This window comes from Mesoplodon mirus (genome assembly GCF_964341445.2).
Source record: "Mesoplodon mirus genome assembly, chromosome: 1".
In the NCBI taxonomy this organism is placed as follows: Eukaryota; Metazoa; Chordata; class Mammalia; order Artiodactyla; family Ziphiidae; genus Mesoplodon; species Mesoplodon mirus.
The window spans coordinates 191171856-191188958 of record NC_138976.1 but is presented as its reverse complement, the minus strand read 5'-3'; positions in this window follow the sequence as shown (position 1 = coordinate 191188958).

Here is a 17103-nt window from a genome sequence, read left to right as displayed (position 1 = left end):
TAAATAATACAATAGTGTCTCATATCCCCAGGGCTTAGGATAGTGGTGGCATAATAATACCTTAATAGTACTTGAATTGAAAGTCTGGGCTTAGGAGGCAGACAAATCATTACATTAGTATGATGAGTGCTATGGAATAGGGAATGCTGACACACGATTACTGGGTACTCAGCTCATGAGGACCTCAGGTCACAATAAAAAATAACCTTGATTATGCTGTACACCTTAAACTTATACAGTGCTGTATGTCAATTATATCTCAAAACTGGACAAAAAAGAATTTAAAAAATAATTTTGAGAAATATCTTACACTCGGTTAAAATATTTACTTACTATATGCAAGGGACCATAGCTAACATGACAAAGACACAGGACTTGCACAATGGAGCTCATGATTGCATGGGATAGTCTCACATGCCCAAATTGTCTAATCAACACATATACTTGAATGTCTAATACTCACCTCAAACTATAGAACAATGAACTCCTGATTCCCTGCTCCAAGCCATCATCTAATTACACGTATGAAAGAGTCTCCAATCACAGTATTCCCAACATCACTTAATGGCAGCTCCATCTTCCTAGTTGTTCAGGACAAAAACATTGGTGTCATCCTTGACATTGTTTCCCTGTCCATATCCAGTCCATCCTGTTGTCTCTACCTTCTGAAATGAATTCAGAACATGAGGACGTCTCTCACTCACTCTGCTGCTATGATTCCTGCAGTAGCATCATAACTAATCTCCCAGCTTCTGCCTGAGACTATACTTCCAACAGTCTGTTCTCAGCACAGAAATTTGATGGTCCTTAGGGAAGGTCCTGGCTGTAGAAGACTAGATAGAAAGATAGATTAAGCTTGAATGATGATGTTGATGATGATGAATATGAAGGAGGAAGAGGAGGAGAAGAAAGAAAGGAAGAAATAAGGAAAGAAAAAGGAAGGAAAAGAAGGAAGGAAAGAAGGAAGGAAGGAAGAAAGAAAGAGAGGGAGGGAGAGAAGGAAGGGAGAAAGATACGTAAAACCATGAGACTGGATAAGATCACCAAGGCAATGATTGTAAATGAAGGGAAGGTCTAAAGACAGGGTCTGGGACACCTCAACATTAAGAATTTGGAGGACAAAGTAGGAACGAATAAGCAGAGACTGAGAAGTAGCAGCCAGTGAGGTAGGAGGAAAACCAGGGGAGTGTGGCATACTGGAAGGCAAGAGAGGAAAGTATTTCAAGGAGAAAGTGATCAACTGCGTGCAAAGTCGCCAATCCGCCAAGTAAGATGAGGACTCAGAGTTGATCGATAGATTTAACAACACAGAGATCATTCATGGCCTTGAGAAGAATAGACTCAGGTGAGAAGTGGAGGTAAAAGCATGACGGGAGTGGATTCGAGAGAGAGGAAGAGCAATTGGTGATAGCAAGTGTAATCAACTGCTTTAGGGAGCTTTGTTCCACAGAGGGGCAGGAAAAAGAGATAGCATCAAGAGGGCTTTTTAAAGGTAGGAGATATAGCATGTTGGATGTTGACGGAAAAGATCCAGTCTAGAGGAATAAACTGATGATGGAGGAGAGAGAGGGAGAAATGCTAGAGCAATGTTGTGGTGCAGAAGTAACATAATAGGAGTGAGTCACAGGTTGAAGGGTTGGCCTTGGCTAAAAGCACAGACGTTTCACTGCTGGTAAGTAGAGACAAGGTGACAGTAATGTGGAGGGACTCTGTGTATCATGAGAAGAGTGGTTTTTCTACAATTAAGAGAGCAGGGCAAATACCTAAGGGGGTGAATGAGGAACTGGGAAGGATCATGGCTGGGGGGAGGGGCTGATCCATAGAGCCAAAGCCGGAGACAAAAAGGAATTCTGGAAGTTGCCATGGCAAGGTTTTTTATTAGGGCCTAAGGAGTTGATAGCAGCATGTGAGCCCAGGTGGGCAGAAAAAAAAGTTGAAGTTGGTGATCACCTGGTAACAGGTATGGCATCCTAGTGTTCATCCGGGGACCAGGGAGTTTTGGTGTTTGGAGGAGAGAACTGGGAAGCAGAAAGACAAAGAGGCTGCCCTGAGTGGTTGGGAGGGAACTCTGTTTTGGACACCTCATTTCTCTCAGAAGTTGGCACCTCTGTAGTCCCACTTTCTGACCTACCACAGAGGAGAGAGTAAGGGCAGAAAGTGCTGTGGCTTCCTCATGGTGTGGTATGGGGGACTGTGGGATGCCCCCGCCTCAGTGTTTCCTAAGGAAACCCAAGATGGCTCAACATACCATCAAACCAGGAGGTGGGGGCAGGAATCTCTTCCTCTGATAGGACTCAGCACTTAGCACAGTGTATCCACTGCTAGCAGGATGCAGAAAAGCCAGATGGGAAGAAGCATGAATGTGTCCCTCCTCTGAATGGTGATTCTGTGCCTACGGGTTGGGGGCCCAGCCCCTGGGGGTAGAGAGATGAGCTGGCACCAAGACCTTCAGGATTCTCAAGTCTCAGCAGAGTTAAGAGCTGAGAGAAGACAGGGTCAGAGCCTATAATTCACGCAGGATGTTGTAGAGGGATGAAGCCTTGCTCATTCCATCCTGTAACCCTAGCACAAGCCCCACCTTCCAGCTCCCCCTAGGCTCAAGAGGTAAAATCAGAATGAAAACTCTCATGGCAGGGCACAAACTCAAGTATTTACTCTTCCAGAATTGGTGGTAGATTCTAGGAGTACATCAATGCTTGCCTGGGAACTTTGGAGTTTCCTCTGCCCTCTGAGGTACCACATTGTCATGGCGAAAGGTTTTGACCTTCTGGAGCCCTTCTCCTGGTCTCTGAGGAAAGCAATTCAGAATTCTATAGAGAGAATTTAAGGCAACTGCCTTCCTGCAGTGGAGGAGAATGGCTTCTCCACAAAATCACTTCTGTGAAACACTAAGTCCTAGCGAACAGGGAGCGTGGCTGCTTCCTTTTTGAACCTCCTCACTGCAGCCCACACAGAGAGGGCAACAAACACAGGACGGGCACAGGAATAAACCCCACAGAGATGCTGCATCCTGCACCATGTGAGAGAACAATAAGGATAATCTTATTTTAATAAGCTAAATCCTCTTAAATTTTATAAATATTTATAACACAAAAGTGTACAGATTTTTACACAAAATATCATGGGTTTGATTCTCATCAACATTTCTAGTCTTAATTTCTAGGATTAAAATCTGTTAACTCAAAAAGAAAACAATTTAAAATAACAGATTATCCTTGTGATTCTAACTTAAAGTATATAATTATATAAATGTTTTATTCATGTAAGCTAGGATTTACATCCTCACCACTCTGAGGTCTGTTTTTTCTCCTCCTCCATGCAAACACGGTAAGAAAATGACTGATTAGTATAACTCAATTACCAGTAAACAGGTGAATGCCTAATTTCTGGGTGCTGTTTCCTTTTGTGTACCAGCTATCTCACTTTCCCTGGAGGTATTATGTACTTTCACACCTATATGTGTTTCTTCAGGCTTTTCTAGACACCCATTTCTGCTTGGAAAAACTTAACCCATCCTTTAAGGCACAACGGAAATGTGCCCTTGGCTGACGTTTTCCCCCTCCTCCTCTAGAAGCAGGGTTTTCTATGTCCTCTGTGGTGTTCTGCTTTCCCTGCCCTGAAATAGGTATGTATGACTGCCAATGGTAGGATCGTGCATCCATAAAAGCACAGTGTCCGGTTCATACTAATCACTTAACACATGTTAACTTGAGCTAACCTAATGGGTTAAATTGGCATGAGGTAAATACGCTGACCAGCTAGATAAGAGATTACTCGGCCAACTCTTATTTAGGATCCCATAGAATCATAGATATTTGAAAGATAATCTAGCTGTGGTTCATATTTTTGTGTTTTATGAAGAATTTAATTTGAAGAAAGGTTTCTATGGCATAAAAGAGCATGAAAGCCACTGATTCTGGACAAACTATTTTCAGATGAGTAAATTGAAGATTTTTTAATATAAAAATCTAGGTAATCTGATTTGAAAAATTAAAAGACCCAGCAATAAGGTTTCGTTTTTTCATTCTTGAAAAGTGTCAGTCTTCTGGAACTCACTCCAGTTTGCCACAGTCCTCACCATTCCCTAAAGTGTCCCTGATGCAGAAGCTAAGTATCGAGAGTAGCACTAAACTCCCAAAATGATGAGTCTGGCATACCATGGAAATACACCTGACCTTCTCCCTGCATTTGTGTTACTTGCCTGTCACTGAAGGCAATTGAACTTGAGTCCTCAGATTTGCAATAGATGTGTTTCTATGAAGTATTGGGGAAATTATTGTTTACAAATTAAACTTTATCTGAAATGTATGCAGTTTGCTAATCAGAGGAATCAACTGTAACTATAAACGAATTCTTTTGTACATCAAATGAGCACACTTGATTAAATTTCTATTCCCTTGACAAGAGCTACATCTTAGCCTGGCATATAATTCTGAGAGCTCAGCTTGTCCTATTAAAATTCTGTAAAAATTTCTTTCTTTTATTATCATGACATTTCCTTTTGCACAGGAGAAGCTTGGGTTCAGTGTGATTATTCTTCCTTTGCAAGTAATCTTTTTGTTTGGCTTTCTTTTCCTGCATGGATAAGATCATAGTTCTTACAGTTTTTATCACGAAAATAAAACTGTTGCCAAGAAAATAAAACTGTTGCCAAGTTGAAGACTGAACAACATTAAATTATTTTTTTTCCAGGGGCATGGTGAGCTCATTAGAGCTGTAGATTTGGAACTTTTTTTTTCACCCTAGCAAGTTTTCCTTTGTGTATATAGTTTTAAAAAACTTTTATTGGTGTATCGATTTCATATAAAATTTATACATGCTAAATGGTAAACAGTTCAATGATTTTTGGTTTCAGAACATTTTCATCATCCCCCAAAGTCCCTTTGTCCTCATTTGCAGTTAATCACTGCTCCCACTCTCCCCAGCCCTAGCCAAGCTTGAGCCAGAAATATACTTGTCCCAGTTATGACCTCAACCTTGGGCAGGTATTGGCCCTCCTTAATCACTCATCACTGAGGTCATCACCTCGACCAACAACGCCTTTGGACATAGGTGTTGCCAACCACTCCACATGGAGTGAACTCCCTTCCACCAAAGCACAGCCTGCCTGCTGCCCTGGCAGAACCTTACTGAGCTGAAGGGGGTGGGGAGTGATTGGAGCTGCTTCAGCCGAGAATGTGTCAGACTCCCACTGTTGCTACTTAAAGTTCAGCTGTTTTTTAAGCACAAATGTTTCACAGATGATTGTTTGCACTTGTTTTGGGGAAAAGGATTTGCTGACCTCCTCAGCCATTAGCCAGGAGGCTCACTTTTATGTTGTTTTTCTCAATGATAGCAATTGCCAACTGATTGGAACTTTGTAATCTATGGCTATCTCTTTTTATCATATCTTTATCTCTGTTCCTTCTGCTCTGCAGTGCCTTTGAGATGGGCTTTAGTTAGCTATTGCAAGGTTAGATTTCTTTAAGTTTGTGTTGTGTCCTTGCTCTCTACCTTTTTACATCACTCTGGCATCTCAGTTCTATTTTTATTATTTTTTTAAAATTAATTTTTTAAAGTTACTTCTGTGTTTTTGCAAATGTACTTTAAAAGTTTTTATCTGATTTCATAGTATTAATAAGAATAATTTTTCTCTGTATTTTTGGAGCAAGAATATTCTTTGATTTTCAAATGCTGCATGTTATATAATTTTCCTGATTACTCAACTTTGAACAAAGAAGATACATTCCGGTCTGATATTTGCCAGCTGATAGGACCCATATTCTATTTGGAGTTTCTCACCATCCACCAATGTACTGTCAGAATTTTCTTTCAGGAAATAAGCTAGAGGCCAAGCAGATGCACACATCCCTAGCATTTAAGTTTTAATATCTAGAAGACATTTATTCAGTTCAACATTACTTTACTGAGGCATGACTTTGTTCCCATTGCCTGGTTTTCAAACTATGAGATAGTATATTTGTTACTGAAAACTTTGAATCAGCATGAAGCTCTTGCTTTGCTGGAAGTAGAGCGTGGGGAATCCAGTCTCCAAAGTGGATTGCTTCCTCTTTCTGCCCCCACCTACTCATGCCTTGACACCACAGGGTACAATATTGATGGGCCCTTGAGCTCATGGCCAAGTTCAGTCACTGGGCGTTATAGGAATCCAGAGTGAATCTAGGAATGAGACACTGAAGAATCCTCAGGGAAGAATTTCCTTAGGGAGGAAGATTCCCCTCAGGAACTAGGTCTCTAATATAATGGTTCATGTTTGTGGTTGTGTTGCTGTCTTTCAAAGACACTCATATGAGCTCACTGGCCCAACCCCATTACAGTTAGAACTAATTCCTCCCAATGACTAAAAAACACCATCGATATCATTGATTTATATCTTTAGTTTCCTCTGCTATTGTGTTTTCCTACCACATTGGTATTAAGTCGGAGGGGAAAATTAGCAACCTGCTACCACATACTAAAAATATCCAAATATTGGCTAACTAATGAAATGTTTTCATGTTCAGAGGGAATTTTTTTCTATGACCCTTAAGATTTTTAGCTTAAATCCCTGAAAAATACATTTTCTGCTCTAGTTTATATACACAGAAATACCTTGGAGGAGTGTGTTCTAGAGCAGCGAATATCAAATTTTAATATACAGTGCTTCTAAAACTTTAATGTGTGTATGAATCCCCTGGGGATGCTGTTAAAATGCAGATTCTGCAGTTCTCACAGGCTCCCTGGTGATGTGGATACCACTCTTAAGAGCACTACGGTGCTAGAAGAGCTGGCATGCGATGTCCATGATTTGGAGCCCAAATCACTCATATTAGGATTACCATTCAGGAAGACACAAACAGGGAAAATTCTGCAACATCTCCATTGCCAGACTCACCAAGGGCCTAGTGCTCTGTGACCCCTGCCTCCAAAGCAGAGACTGTCACCAAAGAATTACTCCATCAATATTCATGTGCCATTTCACGTTCAGATATGAACTTTTTATCTGGGAGGAGACTGTTAAGAGTAAGGAGGTGGCAACTAGAGATATGACATCATTTTCATGACACCAATAATATTTATTTGCTTATTTTATTTATTTATTTAGTTGCCCTGGGTCTTAGTTGTGGCTTGTGGGCTCCTTAGTTGTGGCTCGCCAGCTCCTTAGTTGTGGCACATAGGCTCCTTAGTTGTGGCATGTGAACTCTTAGTTGCAGCATGCATGTGGGATCTAGTTCTCTGAGCAGGGATCGAACCTGGGCCCCCTGAATTGGGAGCAGAGTATTAACCACGGCGCCACCAGGGAAGTCCCTTATTTGTTGATTTTTAAAAAGCTTCTAAAAGTTTGAGTTTGTTGTGTGCATAGCAGGTGGTGTCATAAAAATTCAGACAGTCCTCTGAGGCCATGGGTACAGGAGGAGGAGATTACAGAGCTCCAAAAAGGATTTCTGAAAAGAATGCAGTAATAGCCAAGGGTGTATTTGGAGCTATGGGAAAAGAAACTATGGTTAAAAAGGTTGGCTCTGCTCTAGAAGAGCTGAATTGTTGATGTTTTCACATTCAATAAAAATAAATACCCTTATTGATTTGGAAGATTTAACAGTCAATAAAAATAAATGCCCCGGGACTTCCCTGGTGGCACGGTGGTTAAGAATCCACCTGCCAATGCAGGGGACATGGGTTCGAGCCCTGGTCCGGGAAGATCCCACATTCCACAGAGCAACTAAGCCCGTGTACCACAGCTACTGAGCCTGTGCTCTAGAGCCCGTGAGCCACAACTACTGAGCCTGCATGCCACAACTACTGAAGCCTGCACGCCTAGAGCCCGTGCTCCACAACAAGAGAAGCCACCACAATGAGAAGCCTGTGCACCACAACAAAGAGTAGCCCAGCCTGCCGCAACTAGAGAAAGCCCGTGTGCAGCAATGAAAACCCAACGCAGCCAAAAATAAATAAATTTAAAATAAATAAATAATTAAATAAATGCCCCTATTGATTTGGACGATATGTTGTAGAAGACCCCTCAAAATAGATTCCGTTGTAGTCTTTTGTAGTCTTTTGCATGGTGTTAAACTTAAATCAGAGTTAATTTTCAGGATAAGACTGCTTTTATTCCCCTGCCTGCTTGTCATCCACTATATTCTACACCTCTCCTCCAGCATAATTACTTTCTTAGTCTAATATTTTCTTTGGAGAATCTTCTTCATGATCGACAATTTAAGTTTTGGGTTATGCTGTAGCTCAGAATTACTAGGCATTTAGCTAGAAATGCCTAAAGAGTAAACTTGAGCCCTCACATAAAACAAAGATAATGGTGTCATTTTCAGGGATAGCGCCATCTGAAACTAGCCTGCTGGGATTATTTGTCCAGTGGGTACAGGTAGGAAAGCAATGTGCCCAGGAAGCGTTAAAGGCCTTAGATGTTTGGAAAAAGCCGATTAACACAAGTACCACTGACACCAATTCTATAGCCTTGGACAAATCATTGTAGTGGTTTTGTTTGTTTTTTATTGGAGAATAATTGCTTTACAATGTTGTGTTATTTTCTGCTGTACAATGAAGTGAATGAGCTATATGTATACATATATCCATTCCCTCTTGGACCTCCCGCCCCCCCATCTAGATCATCATCTAGATCATCACAGAGCACCGAGCTGAGCTCCCTCTGCTATACAGCAGGTTCCCACTAGCTATCTATTTTACACATGGTAGTGTATTCATGTTAAACCTAATCTCCCAATTCATCCCACCCTCCCCTTTCCTCCCTGTGTCCACATGTCCGTTCTCTACATCTGCATTTCTATTCCTGCCCTATAATTATGTTCATCTGTATCATTTTTCTAGATTCCACATATATGCGTTAATATATGATATTTTTCTCTTTCTGACTTATTTCACTCTGTGTGACAGATTCTAAGTCCATCCATATTGTTACAAATGACCCAATTTCATTTCTTTTTATGGCTGAGTAATACTCCATTATATATATGTACCACATCTTTATCCATTCATCTGTCGATGGACATTTAAGTTGCTTCCATGGCTATTGTAAATAGTGCTGCAATGAAATTGTAGTGCATGTGTCTTTTTTTTTTTTTTTCGGTACGTGGGCCTCTCACTGCTGTGGCCTCTCCCGTTGTGGAGCACAGGCTCCGGACGTGCAGGCTCAGCGGCCATGGCTCACGGGCCCAGCCACTCCGCGGCATGTGGGATCTTCCCGGACCGGGGCACGAACGCATGTCCCCTGCATCGGCAGGCGGACTCTCAACCACTGCACCATCAGGGAAGCCATGTCTTTTTGAATTATGGTTTTCTCAGGGTATATGTCCACTAATGGGATTGCTGGGTCATATGGTAGTTCTATATTTAGTTTTTTAAGGAAACTCCATACTGTTCTCCATAACTAAAAATTAGATTGCACTTATGTCTTAAAATAGGTCAGCTCGTTAGGATAATATTCAAGTTTTGTATATCCTCTACCAAAAAAAATCTTTTAAGTATCTTTTGTCTTGCTTTTGTCTTACTTCTGTATCATTCTGATAAAGCATCGTCCAGTGGACCCTGCCCCAGCTGATGCAACTTCTGACTTCAGTCAGCAAGGTTTTTTTTGCTTTTTCTTAAATATTTATTTATTTATTTGGCTGCATTGGGTTTTCATTGCGGCATGTGGGATCTTTCATTGCACTGCAAGTTGCAGTGTGGGCTCTTCATTGTGGTGCACGGGCTTCTCTCTAGTTGTTTAGCATGGGTTTTCTCTTCTCTAGTTATGGCACGGGTTCCAGAGCACATGGGCTCTGTAGTTTGTGGCACGCAGGCTCTCTAGTTGAGGCACACGAGATCAGTAGTTGTGGCACGTGGGCTTAGTTGCCCCGCAGCATGTGAGATCTTAGTTCCTTGACCAGGGATTGAACCCTTTGCACTGGGAGTCGGATTCTTTACCACTGGACCACCAGGGAAGTCCTAGTCAGCAAGCTTTTGAATATTTATTTGTACCACTCTATTTTTCTTATTCCCAGCATGAACCCGTCTGTTACTATCTTGCTGTCTCTAGCTCTTTGTCCTTCTTTTTCAACATTCATAATTGTCCTATTTTCTATCTACTAAATTGTGTTCCACTATTGTAGAAAATCTCATTATAAGACAGACCTAGCAATATATTTTTCAAGATTAACTTTTTGTACAAATATTTCACAACTCTTAGCTCCCTACTCCAACTTACTCAGTTTTTATAATTATTATTTTTTAATTTCATACTTACTAACTTACTCATTTTGCATCTAGTGACTGTGTTCTTTTTTAATGTGTACTATCAGGGTTAGTCCATAAACCTACAATTCCCCAAATAGTATTTGCTACAATAAGGAATACCAATTAATAGAACAGACTAAAGAGTACCAATGTAGACAATTATATGTATGCAAAACTCTGTATGTATGTTTAAAGAGGTTAAGGAAGGGTTGTTTAAGATAGGGTATTACAGAAACAGGATAGCATTTCAGTAATTTAAGGTGAATCCCTGCTTTATCATGTTTCAAAGTCAATCTGTATGGAATAAAAATATAAACATTGAATCAAATTATAATAAAAATTGACAAAGATTAAATCATTTATTCAATATATAGAAGGAGGATAACGTCTTCATTTTTGAAGAAATTAAAAAATTGTAAATGGATGATTGATAGCTTCAAGAATATACGTATATAAAATTTCTATACCATTAAAAAACCCCAAAGGGGGGCTTCCCTGGTGGCGCAGTGGTTGAGACTCTGCCTGCTAGTGCAGGGCACACGGGTTCGAGCCCTGGTCTGGGAGGATCCCACATGCCACAGAGCAACTAGGCCCGTGAGCCACAACTACTGAGCCTGCGTGTCTGGAGCCTGTGCTTTTCAATAGGAAAGGCCGCGATAGTGAGAGGCCCGTGCACCGCGATGAAGAGTGGCCCCCGCTTGCCACAACTAGAGAAAGCCCTCGCACAGAAACGAAGACTCAACACAGCAAAAATAAATAAATTAAGTAATAAACTCCTACCCCCAACATCTAAAAAAAAAAAAAAAAAAACCAAAGGGGCTGATATATACAATATTTTTAAAAATTCATGTTTATAAAGAAGACATTCACACTTGGAAGGATAAACGAAAAAGACGATATCAGTGCATTTCACTAGACTGTAAGCTGTGAGAGGACAGGGACATTTCCTTGTACTTCACACATAATAGGTTTGTAATAAATATTGAATAAATAAATGATAATAAATGAAATAAAAGCCAACTTCTAACAGCTTATTACTGCAAGAATAAATATGTGAAATAAACAACTCTGGACAACTAAAATATGCCAGCTAAAATAGTTTAAAAAATTATACAGTATCAGCAGTGTTGTAGTAGAATTGGTACACATTCCTTGTAGTGGCTCTATAAATTGGTTATCTTTTGGAGGTAATACGATAATTTGTAATAAGGGCGCATCATCCCCCATGCAGAAATTTATCCTCATGAAGTAGCCAAGGTTAGATATTTCATCAGATTTGCATCACTGGTGGTGTTTATGTCAGCAAGAGAAGGATTACAGATGTACATTTCAATTTTTTTTTTTTCGGTACGCGGGCCTCTCACTGTTGTGGACCCTCCCGTTGCGGAGCACAGGCTCTGGACGCGCAGGCTCAGCGGCCATAGCTCACGGACCCAGCCGCTCCGCGGCATGTGGGATCTTCCCGGACCGGGGCACGAACCCGTGTCCCCTGCATCGGCAGGCGGACTCTCAACCATTGCACCACCAGGGAAGCCCTACCTTTCAATTTTAAGGGTCACCTGAGTTGAAGAACCTTGTAAAAGAGTTCTGCAATTTTTTTGATTATCTGCAGGGTTCTACTTGCAGAAGCATTTCCTTTAGTGATAGAAGGCCGGCACAGACCTTGTATCAGTGAGGAAAAGCTAGATTATGTTGTGGTAACAAACAACCTTCCGATCTCAGTAGCTTAAAACAATGAAGGTTTTGCTCATGCCCGTCTTGGATGGGATGGAGGCTCTACTCCACAGCTTCGTCGTGCTTGGTCCAGGGCCTGGGCTCAGAGAGCAGGCACTGGCTGGAGTACTGGCAACTGTCATGGAAGAAAGGAAAGAGGATGTGGTGAAACATGCACTGCATCCTAAAGCAACTGATTACATTTCATAGAGCAGCGAGCTCCGTGGAATGGGGAATTGGAACCCTACCACATTCCTGGAAGGAAAGAGAAAACCAGACATTTGTGAACAGCCATCCTGATATCACAATCTCTTGAGTAGAGTTGTGGCCAAGGTAGTTTTAGTTTTCCACCTGCCTCTCTAATCAACTAATGTGTAGTTCTGATGAATTTGATGATAACCATTCTGGAAGGAAGCAAGGCCTCCTTCAGATATTTTATTTTTATTTTTTATTATTTATTTATTATTATTATTATTTTTTTTGCGGTACACGGGCCTCTCACTGTTGTGGCCTCTCCCGTTGCAGAGCACAGGCTCTGGACGCACAGGCTCAGCGGCCGTGGCTCACGGGCCCAGCCGCTCCATGGCATGTGGGATCTTCACGGACCAGGGCACGAACCCATGTCCCCTGCATCAGCAGGCGGACTCTCAACCACTGCGCCACCAGGGAAGCCCCCTTCAGATATTTTAACAGAAACTTTGATGTCAATATATATCAGCTGGAGAAGGCAATGAGTCATTATGGCTTTCCATCCAAAGCAGCAAAATCAGATGTGCTGTCAAGTATCACAAATATACTTTCTGCACACAGGGTCCATAAGAACTGTTTGGAAAATACAGTATCATTTTAAAGATATCAGTGTCTTTCCCAGTTTCCTAAAAGGTGAAAGCAAAAGAGAAGTTCGTTGTTGTGGGTGTTGACATGTTAATAAGAGATGAAAACCAGGAAATGGCTGCACTGAGTGATAGCAATAATTTTTTCCAACTACCTGTGTAATGAAAATGGTGAAACTGCTGGCTCTCCACGGCCTGCTTCAAAATGGCAGTTGGCATGCCTGATGGGGAGGGGAAGTCTTCATCTCCAGGGCTACTGCTTCAGTTTCCTTCCTTTGCTCCAAGCCTTAATGTAGGATAACCATTTCTATGACGTGTAACTTTATCAAGGGTCCTCTGATCATTCTTCTCAATGTAAGAAGCTTCCTTGTAGGGTGTTTTAAGATAAAGACTTTATATTAAATCAACTCCATGTTTTAGTAAAGTGCCAACTTTTTAGAGTTGAGCCTCGTGTTCACAAAGAATACATACTGGTGGTGTAAATTTGTGAGTGTCAGGTAAGATTCTCTTTCAGCTTTTCTGATTTTGTGCATCCAGTGGGAAGAAGTATATCATATAAAAGCACTGTCACTTTTACATCCCATTATATTTGGTGATGCATCTAAAAGCAAATGCTATGTAAGACTCACTGTATTTCATTTCTTTGTCAAGTTCTGACTGAAGCTTGGCCTGGTGGTAAGCAAAGTGAATCCATATAATGATCATGATGTCACTGTATATTTTCCTTAATTTATCTCCCTAGGAAACTGTTCTTGGCCGAGTAACATGGTGGTGATGATGGAAACTATACTTTAAGTGACCACGCCACTTAAGGAGCATTCCATATCCCTTACACAGCCATATTCTTTGGTCACAATCAAAGCCTTGATAAAATAATTTGAAATAAAAATATGTTTTCTACAAAGACAAAATCAAAGCAACAGAAAAGAAATCCAAGAAACAAAGGTATATATATCTGTGCCTGACTTATTGAGCCCTCCAAAGTTGATGTAATTAAAGTGCATTGTTTACCAAAACAAAATCCTCTTTAGATAATTTTGTGGTTATTTGAATAACTAGTAAACTGTGAGCTTTTGGTATTAAATCCTTGTTTTTAAATAAAGATGTTATTGAGATATTTCTTTTTTTAGTAGACTTTCAGCCTTCAAGGACTCTCCATTAATGTATGCCATATGACAGACAAAGCCATTAAAGCTTTAGTTGAAAAGCCTGGGAACAGGTAAGTAACGATAAATTTCTCATTTACATGTACCTTAACATTTATATATCACCTATTAGCTTACAGAGTACATTCTGTTGTTGTATTTGTATTTAATTATTTGGTGTTTTCATCAAGCATTCATTGAGGTAAGCATTATCCATATTTGTCAGTTGAGTAAACTGAGGCCCAGAGACATTAAGTGACCTGCTAAGTGACAAAGTACGTTATAGAAGCTAGACCTTCCAGTTTCAAGCATAGTGTTCTTTGTGTTATAGCACAACTCAAGGAAACATCTTGAAAACATTTTCCCTCTCTCCTCTTGTTCAGAACTTCAAAGCTAATCACAAAAACCTAGAGACTTTCCCATCGTGATTTGATTTCCACTATCTTGGGCTGAAAGAGTTGATGCCATGCTCTTCCCCCATTGTTCTGGAAAGATCGTCAAATAGCTGTATTTTCAGTAACTGTCATTCTCCCACAATTCGGGGGAGAAATTCCACCCACTACAGTAAGATGACCAGTAGCAGATGGCACCTGCAGGAAGGTACTCCAGACTTACAGGATTCCTAAGGGCCTGATGAGGTTTGACTTCTGTAACCTGAAGGCTCATCAAGCGAGAGCATGTGGAATCCTCAAATAAGGTGGCATCAAAGATCCATGTCTGGTCTCTCAGGGCAGCTGCTGCTGCTCCTACACCTATAGAAACCATCTAGAAAGAAGCTTCATGAACAGCATTGTGGGCTTCTTCCATATTTGTGAGGTGAAATGATTCGGTGGGTGGCAGGTTTTTATTCCTCTAATTTAAGTCTGCTTCTTACTGGAGTCTGCTTCTCCTTTGTTCCAAAGGAGTCTGGTGAGTTTTACCCAGTGTGAAAACCAAGGTGTAGGCTCTGTGCATAAACAACCCCTGGACAAACAGAATTTTTCTCTTGGTCACTCCCTCTGGAGAAAGGCTACTGCCTTCTCTTCAACTTTTTGTTTGCTTTTTTTAAAAAATAAAATTTCCCAACACCATCAGCCTGGGAAAGTCTAATTGAATAATAGTACATTGGATGTGATGATGTGTTAAAAATATGGTGTATGATGACCCCAACGCAAACTGGAAGTCTGATGTATTCTCAAGAATCTGTTTGAAACATCCTCACTTTGATCAACTCACTTCCTTATTATTTTATAAATCATGAAGCATAAAAATCAGTTTATATTATGTTTTTGGAAAGAGTAACTGAGAGACTCTAGATACTTGCTTGATCCTGTGGTTATTTTGATGCCTTAGACATTCTACTTTATAAGCAGAAAAAATACTCTACTAATCTCATACTTTTACATGTCCCTATCCAGTTTTCCCAGCACCACTTATTGAAGAGACTGTCCTTTCTCCACTGTACATTCCTGCCTCCTTTATCAAAGATAAGGTGACCATATGTCCGTGGGTTTAACTCTGGGCTTTCTATCCTGTTCCATTGATCTATCTTTCTGTTTTTGTGCCAGTACCACACTGTCTTGATTACTGTAGCTTTGTAGTATAGTCTGAAGTCAGGGAGCCTGATTCCTCCAGCTCCATTTTTCGTTCTCAAGATTGCTTTGGCCATTCGGGGTCTTTTGTGTTTCCATACAAATTGTGAAATTTTTTGTTCTAGTTCTGTGAAAAATGCCAGTGGTAGTTTGATAGGGATTGCATTGAATCTGTAGATTGCTTTGGGTAGTAGAGTCATTTTCACAATGTTGATTCTTCCAATCCAAGAACATGTAAAAAAGTATGAGATTAGATCATTACCTAACACCATACACAAAAATAAGCTCAAAATGGATTAAAGACCTAAATGTAAGGCCAGACACTATCAAACTCTTAGAGGAAAACATAGGCAGAACTCTCTATGACATACATCACAGCAAGATCCTTTTTGACCCACCTCCTAGAGAAATGGAAATAAAGACAAAAATAAACACATGGGACCTAATGAAACTTAAAAGCTTTTGCACAGCAAAGGAAACCATAAACAAGACCAAAAGACAACCCTCAGAATGGGAGAAAATATTTGCAAATGAAGCAACTGACAAAGGATTAATCTCCAAAATTTATAAGCAGCTCATGCAGCTCAATAACAAAAAAACAAAAAACCCAATCCAAAAATGGGCAGAAGACCTAAATAGACATTTCTCCACAGAAGATATACAGACTGCCAACAAACACATGAAAGGATGCTCAACATCTTTACTCATTAGAGAAATGCAAATCAAAACTACAATGAGATATCATCTCACACCGGTCAGAATGGCCATCATCAAAAAATCTAGAAACAATAAATGCTGGAGAGGGTGTGGAGAAAAGGGAACACTCTTGCACTGCTGGTGGGAATGTGAATTGGTACAGCTGCTATGGAGAACGGTATGGAGGTTCCTTAAAAAACTACAAATAGAACTACCATATGACCCAGCAATCCCACTACTGGGCATATACCCTGAGAAAACCGTAATTCAAAAAGAGACATGTACCAAAATGTTCATAGCAGCCCTATTTACAATAGCCCGGAGATGGAAACAACCTAAGTGTCCATCATCCGATGAATGGATAAAGAAGATGTGGCACATATATACAATGGAATATTACTCAGCCATAAAAAGAAATGAAATTGAGCTATTTGTAATGAGGTGGATAGACCTAGAGTCTGTCATACAGAGTGAAGTAAGTCAGAAAGAGAAAGACAAATACTGTATGCTAACACATATATATGGAATTTAAGAAAAAAAAATGTCATGAAGAACATAGGGGTAAGACAGGAATAAAGACACAGACCTACTAGAGAATGGACTTGAGGATATGGGGAGGGGGAAGGGTAAGCTGTGACAAAGTGAAAGAGCGGCATGGACATATATACACTACCAAACGTGAGGTAGATAGCTAGTGGGAAGCAGCCGCATAGCACAGGGAGATCAGCTCGGTACTTTGTGACCGCCTGGAGGGGTGGGATAGGGAGGGTGGGAGGGAGACGCAAAAGGGAGGGTATATGGAAACATATGTATATGTATAACTGATTAAATTTGCTATAAAGCAAAAAAATAAAATAAAATAAAATTTAAAAAAAAATAAAATAAAATTCACATTTTGAAAAAAAAATACTCTACTAAACT